Raw genomic sequence first — 5,851 nt, forward strand, 5'->3', positions numbered from 1 at the left:
ATCCATCCATCCATCCATCCATCCATCCATCCATCCATCCATCCATCTATCTATCTATCTATCTATCTATCTATCTATTCATTCATCACCAATGATAAAAGTGAGTCACTAAATATTCAAGGCCAAATGTCTACTGTATAATTTGTAATACATGAGGATTATCAGCAGAGTTATGTTTTGTTACCAACAGTTACGAGTTGTTTGTTTGCATTCAAACATCGACAAGTCTCAGCGCATGACAGATATTGAGTGGGTATCTTTGGGTGCACATGTACAACTGATGTCATTTCAGTTTAAGCTAGTCACAACTAGAAACAAAACAGTAATGGCAATAACTTGGTCTATTTTATATAAATTATGTGTGTGTGTTACTGTATATTTTTCACTGCATATACATCTAAATCATAAATTGAGTCAGTCACGGAATTACCCAAATCCTTACTATTAAATCAGGATGACAGATATTTCAGCTCCACTTCTGTGAACAAGTGACTACCATTTCAAATTTCATACATACTATTATCTAAAATAAATAAAACACCTATTGTGACCAAATCGCGTGCCTTTTTTGCATGTGACAGGCTTAACAACACCAATATAGCAACATGCTGATTTGCACTGCATTATTTTTTTTCACCGTTAAGACAAAAGACCGCCAAGGTGTTGATCTTCTCTTTAACCCTCGGTGCTGCCTTTTCCCAGCCTTAGAGGAAAGAACAGGGTCACTCAGTAAGAAGTCATTTCAGCAACAAGAAGAGGGATACAAGCAGCTCGGAGAGCTGATACTGACCAAATCCTTTCATCATTCATACCTTATTTCCACTTCTCTTTCATCTACCCCATAACTCCTCTCTTACTCTGACAATAAGCCACTTTTTCAAGGGAGGTCTGACTCAGCTAAACACGAAAAAGCAGCCAAAGCAAGAAAGAAAAAGATGAAACAAGTAGGAACCTTCAGGTTTGTGTGTGTTTTTTTTTTATATGTGCCTGTTTTAGGTAGTCGATGTTCAGGACACCTGCTTATTGAAACACTAGCTAGATTCAAATCTCTGTTTTTAGTTTACCTTTGTCTTTATTATGTCTATGCTTAGGAGTACCACAGAGTTTTATAGCTTGTTCTTGGATAGCAAATGCACCAACAGAAACTGGTGTACTTCCAGTTGCTGCTTCGGTTTCACATTTTTTAGGTCCCTGGGTTTTGTTGGATATGTTTGGCAAGCTAGTTCCCACCAAACAGAGCACACGTAAGACACTAAAGAAGACAAATTAGTTTCATTAGTTCATTTTTGTATTTCCTTGTCTTACTGTGTAATGAACAAGCATTGCTATTCCGAGCGTCAGTTGCCTTCAATCTGTAAAAGTTGGCAGCTGTGCCATGGCTCTGCTTCAGGTCGCTGATTGCTAAACCTGGCAAGGTGGGTTATTACAGACAATTTATTGTCACCATCTTCATTTCAAGTCCCTGTAACATTACACTCTGAGGAAATTACAACCTGCTACACTTGAGAAAGCTCTGAGAGCAGTTAACCGACCCATGACACAGCGATATCTGACCTCAGTATATCTGACAGCTGAAATGAGTCCTTAAAGCTAATACTGCACACTGTGTAGCGGTCTTAGTTTCATTATGTTGCAGTCAAGGTCCTCCCAATGCACTGTGAGTCATGCCAGGTGAAGTAAAACACTGTATAGTAAAAAAATATATAAGTCTGAATGCATGGTACTGCTAATTACCGGTAATAACCACTCAAGACTCAAGCTAGTCTTTAAAGAATAATTCTCCCTTTGTTAACTTTAACGTGGCAGTCCTGTGCCTTTCATGTCATTTGTAATCTTCAGCAGTACATATATCTCTGAGGCTATGGAACCATTTTCTTAAAGTTAAACCAAAAAACTGGTTTTGAAAGACAGCCGAGGTGTTTTGGTAACTGTTCTGTCTTGATTGCGTTATTCCTTACATCTCCAATAAAACAAAAGTGTTGGCCCTTAAAGTCACTCTGGCAATCAAAAGCATTGTTCACAGATTTGACTTTATGTCGCTGTTAGTCAGATTCATATTTTTTATGTTTTTGCCTAAACCAACTCTGTTAGCCATCCTTCACATCTGTCTGATTTCAATGATTATTCAAGGGAAAGAGACTAAAAGAACACAGAGGTTTTTAATTTCAAAGAAAAACTTTTTTTTTCTGAAAAGTTCTGTTTGTTTTTTTTAGCGATGCCAGGTTTTGTTTAAAAGAAAAGAAATAGTCATAAATTTCATTTTTGTTTTTGATTCAAGAAGTTGTATGGTAGTGCGGTGCCCCAGATATTTCAGTATAGCTGGAGACCGGGGGGATTCTAGGATCTGACCTTTGGGGTTGCTCAGCCCAGTGTTGCCAGGTGTACGATAATTATAGTATTTGTACGACAATTTTGCCCTCTGTGCGATGTACAATCAATAATCCCCAAAAAAGACAAATATATGATAATTTGACCATTCCGTGAATGTGTGCTTGTAATCGGTTGTCATCAGTCTGTCTGAGTTTTTTTGTGAACCTTGAAGGCATCTGTGTCCACAAACAGAAGCTAAAGCTAAAGCTTTCTAAATGTGACCTACGAGTGACGTATTTGCGTTTGCCTCAGAACAACAGCCATGATTGGATGAATAGTCCGCTGCGCCCGCCTCATGAGTGAGGAAAAGAAAAAAAGAAAAGAAGAAGAAGCAGAGCCGGTCTGGAAGCGGACCCACCATTACTATAGTGCATTAATAGATTTGTTATTTTGGTTATGACGGGTGTACGATAATTTCCTTCAAAATACGATAATTTTATTTCTCTAGTACGATAATCCTACATTTCTCACCTGGCAACACTGGCTCAGTGTTGACAATGACCCTTGGCTTGAACAACATGGTGGCTGTCTGGGGGTCCTCCCACATAAAATTTTGAATAAAGTAGATGCCATTTCCTGCATTCTAGTGTTTTTTAATGGGTTGTTAAACGTCTACATTTGCACAAGTAAACACGATTCAATAACTGTTTTAGAGAGCACGGCACAAGAAGCGGCACGCAATACAAATGCGCTAGCTAAGATGCTGCAGATGCAGCGCTCCACTTTACAAAGTACATAACACAACCTAATAAACGCTGTACAAAATCAGTTTAGTGTTAACTCATCATAACAAAGACCAAACTTATGCAACCAGAAGTTGTAACATAAACCTACATATAAAACACACAAAACAAAACACAACTAGCTTTAAGCATTAAACTTTAATTTAACCATTAAGCATACAATGTAAATATGACAAACAATGGAAGATTTACTCGCAGTTACCTTCATACAGATGAACATGTGGTACGTCCTGTTTATAACTGTTATATTCAGCTGCTCATGGGGTGGGCCGCTGGTCTTTATCGTCTTTTATATTTTTCCAGACTTGGTTCAGGTTTTGGAAATGGAATACAGTAAACTGTATTACATCCTCTAAACGCTCAGGGTAACACATGTCTGAAGTATGACAACATTTATCCATTTTTCTTGATAAGTTTCCTTGAAATCCCTGATTCGTTCAATGCAAAACCTCAATAATGTTGTCAGAGGAAAAGGGGGTGCAGCTCCTTCAAGTAGGGGGCGTTTCACTTTGGGACAAATTGAAATCGCTCATTGGTCAGTTGCTGACAAGTCTGCTGGACTGATTGGCAGGTGGTATCGAGGATCTGACTCGTTCAAAAGAATCTTAGATTTTACTGACCCGTTTAAGACTGTCATCATTTATTCCAAATTTATTCATATTTTTGTGAATCTAAGGTTTGAGAACTAAGCCTCCTTACAAAGTCCTAATGATGGTTTCTTTATTTTTCAGGGGTGCTGAGTTAATATTTAGAGGTGCTTGAGCACCCCCAAAAAGAGGCTAAAATCGCCCCTGCTGGAGACTAAATTAAACCTTGAGTATTATGCTGTGTTTTTATTATATCGTATTTTTTATTTTCCATCTACTTGCTGTGTTTAAGTGTTTTTTATTTTTTTTTTATTTTACTATTGTTCTATGGTCTAGAGCAGAGCTATTCAACTAAATTGCTCAGGGGGGACACAGTTACTAAAAGCAAAGCGCTCAGGGGCCGGACATCCAGCAGTTATTGTCATTAAGTTTGTTTTATGGTTTAAAATATATACCGTATTTTTCAGAATATAAGGCGCACTAAAAATCATATAATTTTCTCAAAAATCGACAGTGAGCCTTATAATCAGGTGCGCCTTATCTATTAATTCTGGTTGTGCTTACTGACCTCGAACTGATTTTATGGCGTTATTGTGAATAAGTTGAATAAAATATGACTTATTTGACGGTTTTGTTTCGCTTATTGCGCCTTATAATCCGGTTCAGCTTATAGTCCGAAAAATACGGTAGTTTTATTTAAAAATGAACCCACTGATGGGCCGAACTGAGCTCACCTGTGGGCCTGATTTGGCCCCTGGACCGCCAGTTGAATAGCCCTGGTCTAAAGTCCTTTGGTTAACTTTATTGTTTGTTTTTTTAAACATACCCTATAAATAAAGTTAATGTTGACATTCTTACATTTGATCAAGATTCAGCTGTTGATAATTGCACATTTTGAGTTGTCAAGTCTTGCCGCACAGACTGGGAGACACAAAAGCCATCTCTGAATGAACACACAGTGAGTCAAGCTGTCACAGCCTGTATCCTTAAATAGAGCATGACCACAGTGATGTGACTGACAAGGTTGTAAGGAGAAAATAATCCTTGTTGTCACAAAAAAAAGACACTTCTGTTATACCGTACATTAACAATGTGCATGTGTTGGTACTACTTAACCATTCAACAGCGATATACCTAGAGCAGATCATGATTTATAGTAAATATTCAAGGTTAGAAATATTCAAGATGAGGTTGTCACCATGTTCTTATCAAAGCAGGTGCAAAATTAAATAGTCTCTAGATGCCTCGTTTCTAGTACCGGTATAATGGTTTGACTTTCAAAAATGTTAACTTGGTACAAAAAAACAATTCATTACCGTATATTTCGGACTATAAGGCGCACTTAAAATCCTTTAGTTTTCTCAAAAATCAACAGGGAGCCCTAGGTGCACCTTATGTATTAATTCTGCTTGTGCTTACTGACCTCAAATCAATTTTATGACGTTATTGTGAATAAGTTAAATAAAGTTTGAATTATTTGACTGTTTTGTTTCACTTAATGCGCCTTATAGTCTGAAAAATACGTTATTTGAAAATGAGCAAGAAACAAATTATCCTTCAAGATGGGTAACGATTGCCCTACATTTATGTAAATATTAGGTTTTAATTTTACTTTTGCAGGATGCTCTTGTGGCTGAATACTCTCCATTCTTGTTATAATGTAATGTGGCTTAGGTGGAGCATCAAGTTCATATCTTTTAGGTTTCTTATTAAGTTAAAATTACAGTTTTATTTTGTCAGCACTTTCACACTCCACTTTAAAGGGGGAGCATCACAGAAAGTTGTTGAAGCGAGTCAGAATGATGAATTATGTAGTGTTTTTGTGGATGTGCAGTTAATTACTGGGTAAATAACTGCCTTGCGGTGTGCGCGACAGTGTGGAAATAAAGTGTTTCTTGTCAAGAAGCTCAGTGAAAACTTGTCTGCTTGTTGACTGATTTTCTATGTAGTGAGACACCTGACCACCTGGGTACTGCCGTGGAACGTTTCACTTGAATTTTACACGAACAAGGACATAAAGTGAAGCAGTCAGTTCTACAAAGCTTTTTTTTTTCTTGGATGCTGAACAGTTTTATTAAAAAGTGCACAAAATATTATACAAGTTGTAGTCAGTTTTAAACTGCAACACCCACAAAAAGCCCAAGTACGTAG

Source organism: Nematolebias whitei, chromosome 1, assembly GCF_014905685.2.
Source record: "Nematolebias whitei isolate Nwh7 chromosome 1, NemWhi1, whole genome shotgun sequence".
Classification (NCBI taxonomy): Eukaryota; Metazoa; Chordata; class Actinopteri; order Cyprinodontiformes; family Rivulidae; genus Nematolebias; species Nematolebias whitei.